At 45.3% G+C, this 13,208-nt stretch overlaps 1 long non-coding RNA gene and 1 pseudogene across 1 annotated transcript in view; one reads left to right on the plus strand and one right to left on the minus strand.

The window, feature by feature from the left end:
- Positions 1-11,545, plus strand: part of LOC131913486 (uncharacterized) — a 29,041-nt gene extending 17,496 nt beyond the window's left edge. Inside the window, exon 2 of the long non-coding RNA XR_009379900.1 lies at positions 11,379-11,545. This is a non-coding gene — a long non-coding RNA (uncharacterized LOC131913486). The remainder of the gene's footprint in view (positions 1-11,378) is intronic.
- On the minus strand, positions 3,258-3,432 carry LOC131913977 (U1 spliceosomal RNA; annotated as a pseudogene).
- Positions 11,546-13,208: the final 1,663 nt, after the last annotated feature.

Raw genomic sequence — 13,208 nt, forward strand, 5'->3', positions numbered from 1 at the left:
GTCACCAGGGCTTGCTAATCTCCCTAATTCCTGCTCTTCGTTTTACTTTCCTTACTAACAACACTGAACCCTGCTTCTTCTCTCCCTTTCCAATCACCCTCTTCCTTGGCTCCTCCGATTAATCTGCTGGTTCTTTTTCTGTCTATAGTGGACTCCTGCTTTGCTCAACTCTGCCCCTTATTTCCTCAGCTTCCTTAAACTGGAGCCCTCGGAGCTCAGAGCCCGTATGCTTCCGCCTCCGCCACTCCTTTATGACCTCATCTAGTCCTGTGGCTTTTGACTATGATCTATGTGCAGTCTTGCAAAGCTTATTCTCCGGGCCCCAAACTTCTGATGCTAAAAATAAGAAGCTTAATCCCTGTACAAGCATCACCTCATTTGATTGACATTGGCCCTGGAAAAGGGCCTTAGGCCTTAGACCTCGGATTTATCCTCGGTACCCTCCTTTATATCACATGACACATCGAGTCTGCAGCATACACTGCTACCTGTAGCTTAAGTATATATTCAGAGCTAGGAATGGTAGCTCACGCCTATAATCCCAGCCCTAGGGAGGCAGAGGCAGGAGCATGAGAGTTCAAGGTCAACCTTAGCTACTCAGTAAATGTCTTAGTTACTTTTCTATTGCTGTGATAAAATAGCATTACCAAGGCAACTGAGAGAAGAAAGAGTTTATTTGGGGCTTATGGTTTCAGGGGGTGGAGTCCATGGTGGCTAAGCAAAGGAAGAGCTGAGAGCTCACATCTTGAGACACAACCATCAGACAGACACACACACACACACACACACACACACACACAGACAGAGACACAGAGAGAGAGAGAGAGAGAGAGAGAGAGAGAGAGAGAGAGAGAGGAGAGGAGAGGAGAGGAGAGGAGAGGAGAGAGAGAGAGAGGAGAGAGGAGGGAGCAGAGAGGAGAGAGAGTACATCATGTAGTTGGAAAGGAAAAGTGGTGTGGGTGATAGGGGAGGGACTGAAGAAGAAGGAATGAGGTGATGATAAAAACGTGGACTAAGGAAGTTCTCAATAAAATTAACAAAAATGAAATATAGTATTATCTATTTGGAAAGGCTAGCCAGTTTTCTGGACCAATTTGGTACTTTCACAACCGCTATGAAACTCAGGTGAGGAAAATTAGAGGCAACCTGATAACCACAGCAGCGTCCACTCCCCTCCCCCACTTCTCTTTCTGTTGCCTCCCTGATTCGCCATCCTTCAACAAAACCCTGGGTCTGAGGACGATTAGCACTCAGGAGAGCCTTGATCAGGCGGCCTGCAGTGTTAGCCCCTGCATTCAAGCCCTTGCGTTCTTAGCTGTACGGCTGCCCTGCATTGCTTCATGGAAACTCTGCTTGTCTCCTCTGTCCAATGGGAACAAACGAAAGAGCTGTCAGGCCCAGGACTGGGGGAACGTTCCAGGTCCAGGCTGCAGTCAGCAGATCCAGATGCTGTTCTCACTCAGTAGGGTTCTAAATACTTGTAGTGTCAGGAAGGGTTTGTAAGCCATGAGAAAGGAGATTGTAGAATGCGGTTGAGTAACAGCAGGGCCTCTGCAAACCTTCCTGGAGGTTCTAATATATAGAACTATAGTACTGACCTGAATGTATGGCAGACCTTGAAGTCTTAAAGAGTATTTAACTTTTCCATAACTTCTCAAGGATGGAAGAAACACACACACACACACACACACTCACACACACACACTCACACACACACACACACACACACACACAAATTGGGCAGTCACCTACTGTGCAGTGAATTCAGAGAAGTCAGAAATGAAATGGTTTCTAAGAGACATACTGTATTTTATGGGAGAAAAGTAATGCACTAGTCTCAATGACAAGCAGGACAAAGGGCCGCTTACTCACAAAAACATCTGCACCTCACAAAAACATCTGCACCTGTCAAACTCCCTTTTTCGAGAAAGGGCAACCTCTTTGACATTTAACCCACTAGACATTGTTGGCGGCCATGCACATAAAGGCGTTTCAACTCACTGACAACGAACAGATACGAACTCCAGTTATCATTTCTAAGAATGCCTCCAGGTGGGTTAAAGACACCTATGTGCACACATACCTCAAAATCCTAAAAATGAAGCAGGCAAATCAATGGGTTATTTCAACACAAGCTATTTTTAAAACTCACAGGGAGCCAAGCAAAACAGCCTTCTTCACACTGACCTGCGATTTGTGGGGCCCATACTTCCTCTTCTTCGTAAGGGTATCCTCCTGGGCTGTACGGACCCCACATATTCTGAGTTACCTTTTCATTCTTCTGGGTGGCACAAGCCTGTTGTACTCAGGTGAGAAGACAGAGGAATTCTGCCCTATCACATGGGCAGAGGTGGTATTCGATTACCTTCTATCAGCTAGATTATGGGGTTAAGGAACTTGATCAACTTACAGTCTGGGAGTGTTCAGACACTGTAATGCAAGCGAAGGGGTGGATGGTGGCACACTAATGCTCTGCAGTCAGGAGACGCCCAAACTTGACAAAGAAGGCAGTCTGATCCCAGATTTTTTTTTTTCCTAAATCATAACTGCCCGGGGGCTATTGGTAAAGCAGAAGTAGAGAGAGAGAGAGAGAGAGAGAGAGAGAGAGAGAGAGACAGAGAGAGACAGAGAGAGAGAGAGATGCTGAAGCAGTGATGTCTTTGGTAGCGAAGGCAGACCGGCTCTGCCGGAACTTGTCAGTTTGCATCTGCTATTTTTAGTCCTACCGTTTACTCCATGTCAACACAGCCATCTCTGGATTGGAGATGACTAACAGTTGGGGTTGATTTGGTTTAATTAGATTGGATTAATATGGCCACTGCACAGTTGTGTGGGAGGACCATTCATTAATCATCCCAACTAGATGTTGCTGTTTTCAAGTGTAAAACCCTCTTTCCCCAAAGTGGGATTGCACCTATGCGCTTGTGTGCCAGCCTCCTTTCCCTCAGATTCCCACCAGAAGCCCGTAGCCCACACACGCTCACGAAAGCAGGTACTAATTAGCTGAAGGGGGGGGGGTGTCCCCCATCTGAGCTAAAGGTGTCCCTTGTGGTGGAGAAGACGCACAATTCCCGGGCCCCACAGAAAGCCCGGCTCTGCCGCTGGCAATGAGACCTTGGGCAAAGCTTTTCTTCTCTTTTTAGTTACTTGTCTAGTGCTAGGCATTGAACCCAGAGCTCCATGCATGCCAGGCGAGTGTTATCCCCCCACCCCCCAGCCCTTGTGTGGATTTGTTCACTTTGTTATTAATCTCAACAGGGGAGAAAGTGAACGCAGCCCCCCCCCCCACACACACACACACACACTGCCACAAATTATGCAGTGGCGTTTGTGCACCGCACAGGGGTGAGCACATCTGGAGTGCATTGGGTAAAGCCTCGTCCTGGGAAAGCCACCTTCATTATCACGGCATCTCCCCTGCCAGGTGAGCATTTGCGTGTGTTTCTCTATGCCACCAAACTTATCTCACCTCTAAGATCAGGCGGATAGTGATGTCTGTCTACCCTTTGGGGGTTTCAGAGCTGAATAATATAATCAGTTAAAAAGAATTACCACAGCGCCTGCCACAGCCTCAGCAACAAATGCCAGACACTGTTACTGGAAACAGCAATGGGTATCAGGCTAAAGGAAACTTTGTAGATAGGCTCCACTGGACACATGAAGATTGGCATACACAGTAGCCAGGGGTTTTAAACCTCAGTTCTGTTCACAGTGTCTTCAGAGATGGAACCCAGGACCCTTGCACATGTTAGGTGAGCAATCCTCCCTCTGAGCTACACCCTTAATCCTTCATTGGGGGGGGGGGGGCTGTCCTGTGTACTGAGAGATGGTTAGTGTCATTATGGGGGGGGGGGCTGTCCTGTGTATGTGGAACAGTTAGTGACATTTGAGTGGCTGTCCACGTACTGTGGGATGGTTAGTGGCATCCCTGACTTCTAGCCACTGTATCTCCTCTTCACAACTGAAACAAAACCTTTACAGATGTTGTAGAGGGCCTCAGGGTGGCAAGAGCACTCCATTTTGAGAATCTCTATAGAAAACAATTAGTAACGGCTTTGAAAATCACATCATCTCTGTCATATCAATCTTCCCATTTGCCCACTTAGCTATTTCCTCTGCACAGCTAAATAAATGATAAATTACACAGAAAAAAAAAATCTTAAAATGGCTTCTTCCTTTATTAGTAATGTAATACTGTGAAGAAAAACAGGATCATGCTGGCTTCCATGTTCTCAGTGCCAGGCACATAAAGGAAAATGGATAGGTAGGTACATGTTTGAGCATTTGTCAGATGGGTGGACAGACAGATGGATGAATGGTGTCATATTAGATTCAGCTGTCAACTTGACACAGACCTCAAGTCATCTGGGAAGTGGGACCCTCAACTGAAGAACTGACCAGATTGTGTTGGCTGGTGTCTGGGAGGTACTTTCTTAACTGCTAATTGATGTAGGAGGGGCCGGCCCACTTCTGGCGATGCTGACTCTAGGCAGGTGGGGGGTGGGCCTGTATAAGAAAGATAGCCGAGCAAACCAGAGGGAGCAAGCTAGCAAGCAGCATTCCTCCATGGTCCCTGCTTCACTTCCTAACTCCAGGTTCCCGCCTTGAGTTCCTCCCTTGGCTTCCCTCAGTGATGGAAGTGGAATGTGAAATAAACCTTGCCTCCTCAAGTTGCTTTTTAGTTGTGGTGCTTATCAAAGCAACAGGAAGATAACTAGGACAGATGGGTACATGTTTGAGCATTTCCAGGTATGTGTGTGTGTGTGTGTGTGTGTGTGAATACACCTGGAATATTTTCACTTTGTTAAACCATTGTGATCACCATGTGGGTTTGCTCTTCGACTCCAGTCTGCTCAGGAAGGAGCTTGGTCTGGTTGCACACCCACTCACAGACACAAAGAAGCATGGTAAGCTGGCCCAGCACCCTGGACCTTGGACAGGAAAGCAAGGCAGGAGCCCCCATCCACAGGCCTTCAGGGTAGGAGCCAGAGGCTAAACACAGATTGTCTCCAGGAAACTGGGCCAAGGTTCTAGCTGGGGTCAGAACAAGAGGGGAGCAGGGACTGGGAATAGGAAGTGATCCAATGAACTCCCACAGTCAGGCAGAAGGGCATTTGGGTGTTGCAGACAATGTGTGATAGGATCAAGATGGGATGAGACACGTTGTCTGAATTAACTCCACCAATTTAGCATGTATTACAGTTTCGTCAATATTGTCTAGGATGGAGATAAATGGGGTAAATAAAACGTTTCCTTAGACACTACTATTATTTTCTTAATGGCCCATTCATTGAAAGTATTTAATTATGTAAAGAGCAACATCAACACACAACCGAAGTAACACGTGCTTTGTGCCGTTCAGCAAACAATTATCAAGTGAACATCACTTCAGCTATTTCCATATGAATCAAAGGATGACGCAAGTGGACTAGGTGATTGCATGATGTTTCCAAAGCACACACGTGAGGACTCTTAAATCCCTAGTTGTTTGCCACTGCGACAGAAATTGGTAAACAAACACGGGTCTCCTGAGCCATGCCGTGTACACTCACCATTTCCTTCATACCTAAAGCACAGCTTACCCATTCATTAATTTATTCAATTGAGACTTATTTCCTTTTAGTTTTATGCCCATTATTATGAAAAGTTTTGTGGAAGCCGTAATGATGTTGAAACAAATAGCTTCATATGAGAAGTTTCTTCTGGGGGGCTATGTATTAGGCAAAGCTATACATATCACCCCTGAGAAGCTGAGTGTTTGGAAAGGGTAGGAGGGGTGAGGAGAGATCGATGTATACATATCACGTCTCCCTTTTCACTTTCACCCGGAATCCTAGACCAGTCTTGAAACTTAATTCTAGGGGTTCACTTGAGTTCAACTTCTCTGCCTGGCCATGACTTTCTACTCTGGTTCTTATTTCTCTGGGCCTGATTTATAGGTTACTATTTTAAAGTCCGTGTTTATTATTATAAGTGACCTCACATACTTTGGAAAATGAGGCAAGATCTGGATAAAAATTAAATAAAACAAAGATAAAAGTTTTTATATAATCCTGTAAAAAAAGAGGGGGGACAAGACAGTCTTAGGCAGATAATATGCAGGAAAGAAGCATTAGGAAGCTCACAGTATTATCCATTTATTTAGTTACTTATTTGCTTATTTTAGTTTTGAGGGCTTTTTGATTTTGAGAATCATGATAAAAAAGCAAAACAAAACAACAACAAAAAACACAGCATTCAATTAGGGAAGTAACCCAGTAGAAGAGCACTTTCAAAGTGTGCCTGAGAGTCTCGGTTTGGTCACAGCCCTAAAAAAGCAAACAAACACTCTTTGGAAGGATAACATGTAAGGTTTTATCACTTTGCAGCTCCCTGGGTACCCGCTCACCTGTGCAGGATTGTGTTTGAGAAGATGCTGTAAGAAAAGACACAGAAAGGGCAGGTAGGGTCGAGTGAGGATTAGCCTCACTTGGTAATTTATAAACATGGCTCTGAAATTATCTGCCTAAGACTGTTTGTGTCCCCCGCCCCCATTTTTTTACAGGGTTATATAAAAATTTTTATCTTTATTTAATTTTTATTCAGATCTTGCCTCATTTTCCAGCCTATGTTTTGTCATTCCTTTATCAAAGGAGACCATCCCCTTCCCCTTCCAGAAGGGATAACTCCAGCAATGGAACTTTACTCTGCAAGAGAAGTCTTTGTCCAGAGTGGAGCCAATAGAATACAAACGTTTTGTTATTCAGCCTAATTCAGCATCAGATTCTGAAATGTAGGTGGAGTCATTGATAAAATCATATTGTCACTAAAAATATTATTCCTGGGGTTGGAGAGATGACTCATGGAGGGTGTGGGACTAGAGACACGACTCAGTGGTTAATAAGGCATACTGCTCTTCCAGAGGACCAGAGTTCTGTTCCCAGCACCCACATCTGGCAGCTCATGACACCTGTAACTCCAGCTCCAGGGGATGCAACAGCCTCTTCTGACCTCTGTAGGCCTCTGCATTCACATGCACATACCTCTACAGAGACTCAGAGATACATGATTAATAAAAAAAATTTTTTTTCAATTTAAATTGATTTTTTAAGAAAATATTATCCCTGATTTAATCTGAATAGTCACGTGTAACCTGAATTCCACTTGCTATTCATCCTGTGAAAACTGTGGTGTCTGTTTTAGGGACAAGTACAGAGGGTCAATTTCCAAATACGCCCATGCCCAAATATGCCTATTTGAAAAGAATGTATATTCCCTAGTTTGTTTGAAATCCGCTGAATAAACATGGTTTGAGTTTCTACTCTCTTCAAGGTCATTTGTAGGGTGACTGATGTGACTCTCAAAAGCTCTTTGAACCTCAGAAAGAGATAAAGTTGGGGTGGCAGCTAAACCCATCCTTTTGGCTGATATCTATCTTAAAGTAACTGGGGTGGAGGGGGACTCCAGACTTAGCCCTGGAAAGAAAAAGAGAAAGTGAGGTTAAAAAGAATTCAACATGCAATATAAGTGCTGAAAGGGGAAATGGAGGGGCGGGATTAGCTTCTTGATTTTAACTAGCCACAGTCCTGGCTTTCCAACTTCTCCTTTCCTGGAAGGAGCTAGTCAATCTTAAAATTAATCAATATTAAAATCATCATTGTGGGTCTCTGCTAATTGCCTAGTAGAGTCCTCCTGGGTTACACCTGTATTTAAACTAATTCTCTCTGTAGACTCTGTGCCAACCAATGCTGGAACTCTCTTCCAGCCACTTCAGTGATGTCATTCCTTGTATCTCTGCTTTTTTTTTTTTTTTTTTTTTTTTTTTTGGTTTTTTGAGACAGGGTTTCTCTGTGTAGCTTTGCGCCTTTCCTGGAACTCGCTCTGTAGACCAGGCTGGCCTCAAACTCACAAAGATCCGCCTGCCTCTGCCTCCCAGTGCTGGGATTAAAGGCGTGCGCCACCACCGCCCGGCTTCTGCTATTTTTTTTTTAAGTTTTGTTTTATTTTTATCTAGGGGAGGGGAGAGGGTGCACGTGAGTGCAGATGCCTATAAAGGCCAGAGGAGGGGACTGAATCCTTTGGAGGAGTTGTGAGCCATCATGGGTGCTGGAAACTCAATTTGGGTTCTCTACCAGAGTGGCATGTTCCCTGAGCCACTGAGCCACATCCCAGTCCTTTTCCCCCGACAAATTCAAGAGTTGGAAATATTCCTCTTCTCTCCCAAGCTCATCCTCCAACAGCATCCTCCTTCCATCCTTCTGCTCGGCTGGTACAAGACCTTGACTTTGACATTGCCTGTGGTTGACTCTCCCAAATCTCCAGTTTCATGATTGTAGTGACTTCACTTCAGCTTGTAAATCAGTGAACCCAGCTGTCTGCTACTCTAAACATTTCTGTCAGGGAGTATCTCTAAGGACAATGAGATTATCCAATACTCCACCCCACCCCCCCAAGTGTACCCTTCTGAAAAGAGACTACCTTCAATGTCTCCTGACCAGGGGTAGCCATGTTAGGCTAACTCCCCAGTGACTTCAAGGTTTATTCTCTCTTTGCAGGGAAGAAAAGACAACGTTCACCCTCTGACAGGACACATGGACAATTTACTTCTAGCATTTCAGCCATTTCACACGACTGTGATATAGCAAAAAGGAACAGGGAAAAAAAACTAGAACATTAGAAACAAATTTGGTAGTATTGTGTTATGAAATCAAACCAAAAATGCCACTGGATAACTCTTCCCAATGAGAGCATCAGTTGTGACTGAAGAACATAGTCCATTGCCTGGAAGCTCCGTGGGGGCTTCCATACAGCTCAGCCCTGGCTTGCACAGTGGCTCCGAGTATTGAACGTTATCATCCCAGAACCGGACCAGTCAGTGCATATCCCACAGGCCTGCTGTCACCAGGCCCAAGATTGAGAGTGGGCTTTTATCCCTCTCTTTATCTTGCTGCCCTCAAATACAAGAAGAAAAAAAAAAAAGATACAAAATAAATTCTGAGGTTTTCTAGAGATGGAAAGGGACCAGAGCACATTATGTAGAAGATTTCAAAGGTCCAGGTAAAGCTTCCCCAACTTAATAATTATCTCTGGCCATGTCTCTGGGATAGAAGCTAGAATGGATTCCTGGTTTTCCCTTTGCTCTGTGTGGTGGGTTTTTGTTTGCTTTGTTTTGTTGAGACAGGTCTCGTTCTGTAGCACAGGCTAACCCAGGACTCACTATTATCTGTTCTTGTACTGTGTATCTCTCTCCTACCTCGCCTCCCAGGACTATGGTTGTGCACCACCATGCCCAGCCTTCTTTTCTTTATACAGAGTTGAATCTACCAAACTTCTTGCTTCCTTTGTGCTCCTACCTAAAGGGGGAAGCGTGCTAATTCGTGCTCTGTAATGTTATTTTCCAAAGTACTAAATTAAATCAATGCAGAAGAGCAGGCGACGCTCCCTCTGTTAAGCCCTCACAACTTTCAAGAATAATTAAGAGAGGGAACATGGCAGGAGAAATGGATCAGTGGGTAAGAATGTTTCCTGCACAAAGATAAAGACCTGAGTTTGAATCCCGGCACTCAAAAAGAAAGCCAAGCACGGTCACAGGGACACTTTGTGGGAGGCACTCTGGGGCTTGCTGGCCGCCAGCCTAGCTCCAGGTCCAGTGAGAGACCCTGACTCAAAAGAGTGATATAAAATGTGATGGAGCAAGACACCTTTGGTCTTCACATGGGCACAAGTGCACACACCCACACATGTACATATATGCACATATACCATACGAATACACACAGAGACACACAGACACACTCACACACACACACACACACACACACACAAAGAATAATCAACTCACAATAGTACTCAATACATTGGTGTTAATGCGTCAGCAAAGCTCATGGAAGTCGGAGCTAGAGAGATGGCTCAGAGGTTAAGAGAGCTTGCTGTTTACGCAGAGGACCTGAGTTCCATTCTCAATGCTCGCGGCAGGCAGATCACAGCCATGTGTAGCTCAAGAAGATCCAAAGCCCTCTCCTTGACTCCACAGCATCTGCACTCACATTGCCCATACCCATAGTCAGACACATACAAGCACAGTTTCTCAAAATAAAATAAATCTTCAAAAAGAAGTTCATGGAAGGAGGGTAGACAGCCGCTGAGCAAGCCTTCTCTTTCACAGTTTTGACTTCTGCTCTGTAAGTCCCTTCTGCTCAGTACTTCTGCACACTCTTGGCCAGCTTCTCTCAACTGCATCTGAAATTGCAGAGTTGCCCCCACAAAAAAGCAAAAGTCTCTAGGTATGCCTAGTCCAAATACTCTCTTGAGAGTCTTATTTCCTAAAAAAAAAAAAAAAAAAAAAAAAAGCACCATAGTAATAGTAATGCACAGGCCTTGCCCCAAGAGCAGCAGAGAAATGCAGAGGTGAATCTAGTCACTCAACCTTTGGCAGTGTAGTCAAGTGGTCAGGGTGTGGGTTTGGCGCCCACCTTTTGGATTTAAAATATGGTTCACTGGGAATGAGCTTGCCTCATCATTTCTACAGCTGACTGTCGTGAGGATTACATAAATAAACAAATGTGTCAAACACTAAGAACAGTGCCTGGTAGGAAGTTTTGATATTGTTAATAGCTCTGTTTTTATTAGATTTATAGATAATTTCCTCTTCTCCATTGAGGGAGGGGCAAAGTCTCATTCTAGACTGGCCTCCAGCCTCCAGATTCCTACACGGTAGACAATGACCTCAAACTTCTGATCTCCCTACCTCCATCTCCTGAGTGCTGGGATCACAGGCATGAGCCACCATGCTTGGTGAGCATAGTGCTGGGGACCCAACCTGGAGCCTTGTGCATGTAAAGCAAGCTCTCAAACTGAGTTCCGTCCCCAGCTCGAGAACCCTTCAAAGTACTTTCTTGCCTATCATTATAAAGATATTTCACTCTGAGAGGTGATTAATAATTTCCAAGTTGCAAACATACAATGGCTTCTTCTCAGTATTAGCCCTTGTCTTAGTAAAACTTCCAAAGCACTAAACACTAGCCACAGACTTCTTTTTTCATATTTTATTTTATGTGGATGAGTATTTTGCTTGCATGTATGTCTGTATGCTACGTATATGAAGTACACAGGGAGGCCAGAAGAGGGCGTCCGATTCCCTAGAACTGTTGTTCAGTTGTCAGGGCTGGAAATCAAACCTGAGTCCTCTGGAAGAACAGCCAGCAGTACTCTTAACAACTCAGCCACCTCTACAGGCCCCTAGGTATACATTTCCTAGAAAGCAAATGAGTAGGACGAAGTAGTGGGGGGGGGGGGGGGGAGAAAGAGAGGGAAGGGGGGAGGTGGAGGATAAGAAGAGAGAGAAAACAAATTACCCTTAACTCACAGCTGAGCTCCACTTTGATTCTTTATTTTCCCAGCTCCATCTGTCCTGTCCCCAAGACCGAAGAACTGATTAAGACTTTAAAGTTCAGGACTGCGGCACGTGTACCTGCTACAAGGCACCGATAACAGAAAATGAGCGCTTCACATCGGAGCTACTCAACAGATAATTGTTGAGTGGATGAATGAAAATAATTGGCTCTGCTCAGAGATAACATATAATTCTGGGAGACAGTACGTAATTAAGGACTGAAATCTACAGTACATTAGAAATTCAGAGAAGACTAGAGTGGGGAGCTGGGGAGCTCAGAAAGCGTAGAGGAAGGCTAACATGGACTGTATTAATCAATGTGAGGGACTTGAAAAGGCAGGATGGGAGGGGGAGGGGAAAGGGCTAAAGCAAAGGGATAATGGGAACAAAATCTCGGAGACAGGAAGGAGAAGGGCGTTTCCTACAGCACAGAAGTGTAGCTAGAGTTTTCCGGCCTGGCCCACGGTCAGGGCAAATCTCTCTCAGGCTGGAGAATTTCTCTCCAGCTCCCGCCACCAAGTCCCGCCAGTCCCAGAGCCCATTTATAAAATAAACATACAGACTCTTACATTATTTAAACTGCTTGGCCATTAGCTCAGGCCTGTCATTGTCTAGCTCTTACTCTTATATTTAGCCCATTTCTATTAATCTTTACTTTGCCACATGGCTTGTGGCTTACCGGTACTTTACATCTTCCTTGTCCTGATGGCGGCTGGCAGTCTCCCTCCCAGCCTTCCACTTCCCAGAATTCTTTTCCTTGTCCCGCCTATACTTCCTGCCTAGCCAATGGCCAATCAGTGATTTATTTACTGACCAATCAGCAACACACTTGACATACAGACCATCCCACAGCACAGAAGAAACGGCATGACAACAGAGAAATGATGCCAGCCTTAGCGAGGTTTAATAATAAGGCTCTCAGAGCCAGCCATGGCCAGGCATGGTGGCATGTGCTTTTAATCTCAGCACTCTGGAGGCAGAGGCAGGTGGAGCTCTGTGAGCCTGGTCTACAGAGTGAGTTCCAGGACAGTCAGGGCTATGTAGAGAGATCCTGTCTCACTCAACACACACACACACACACACACACACACACACACACACACACAGCCCAGATACAGTGCAAACCCCTGACTCAGTAGTCCCTGGGCTCATCCAAAGCTGTGTACAAGATTAGTCTGAATCTGGTGCTTGGATAAATGAAGAAATGGAGGCAATGTCAAGGGGCCATGCTGGAGCTGGAGAGATGGCTCAGTAGATAAAGACACTTGCTGCCGAGCTTGGCTGCCTAAGCTCCATCCCTGAGACCCACATGGTGGAGGGAGAGAATAGACTCCTGCAAGTTGTTCTCTGACCTCCACCTACATCCCATGGCACACACACACACACACACACACACACACACACACACACATACACACACACAAAAAAAATATTAAAACCAATTAAATGTAAAAAGGTTTTAAAGACTATGCTGTCCACCCAACCACCAATGCCCAGGGCTACTAGAGTGACTGAGAAAAGGAGACTAGGCTAAGGGACGGGGATGAAGCTCAGTTGTAGAGTATTTACTTGACTCAGACAAAGCCAGCTGGATGCATCTGGGACTCTCACACCTGTCTTAGTTAGGGTTACTGCTGCTGTGATGAAACACCATGACCACAGCAACCTGGAAAGGAGAGGGTTTATTTCACTCACTGTTCATTATCAGAAGCACTGTACTCAAGCAGAGCCGGAACCTGGAGGCAGGAGCTGAGGCAGAGGCCATGGAGGAGTGCTGCTTACTGGCTTGCTCCCCATGGCTTGCTCAACCTGCTTTCCTATAGAACTCAGGACCACC

The sequence above is a fragment of the Peromyscus eremicus genome, chromosome 6 (genome assembly GCF_949786415.1).
Source record: "Peromyscus eremicus chromosome 6, PerEre_H2_v1, whole genome shotgun sequence".
NCBI classification, from domain to species: domain Eukaryota; kingdom Metazoa; phylum Chordata; class Mammalia; order Rodentia; family Cricetidae; genus Peromyscus; species Peromyscus eremicus.